The sequence below is a fragment of the Ipomoea triloba genome, chromosome 16 (assembly GCF_003576645.1).
Source record: "Ipomoea triloba cultivar NCNSP0323 chromosome 16, ASM357664v1".
NCBI classification, from domain to species: Eukaryota; Viridiplantae; Streptophyta; class Magnoliopsida; order Solanales; family Convolvulaceae; genus Ipomoea; species Ipomoea triloba.
Genome location: NC_044931.1, coordinates 13,882,269 through 13,882,865, shown reverse-complemented (window position 1 = coordinate 13,882,865; position 597 = coordinate 13,882,269).

Below are 597 nucleotides of genomic sequence, written 5' to 3'. Positions count from 1 at the left end.
CATCAACCACACAAGATATATGAACGGAGAAGATTTGCCATTCATTTCCTTGTAGTGGGACTCTTTTGATCTCCTTGAGAGTTATGTATATTAGTGATGTTGTAGTTTTGATGTTTTGATTTTAGTGGGACGTGTGGATAGTGATAAAACGGAGAAGAAGTTCCCCGATTGTCGTGTTCTCAAGGATGGAAAATTGGAATCGAATCAAGCGTGTAACATTTTTGATGTTAAGAGACATTAGTTACAAGATTCACTCTAAGCAAAAGAAGTCATGGTGAAGAGTTTGACAAAAGTAAAACAAAAGTAATCAATTAACGAAAGAAAGGAAATGAATGTCCTATCTAGGTCTCAAGTTTGATACTACTACAGGGTCTTCTAGGCAATGCAACTACATTTCTATCAAGGGAGCACAGGACACCATCTCCGAGTGGCATCAAACTTTGGACTCCTTGTTCCTCAGTCAGATGGGGCATTTTAACAAACACTTGGTCAACCACTTTTCCCGGGCCTCTGCATCCCGGACCAACGGTGTGGATGTGGATGATTAGGACTCGTATAGATCCGATATATCGCAAACTATATGTCCCCTACCTTTAA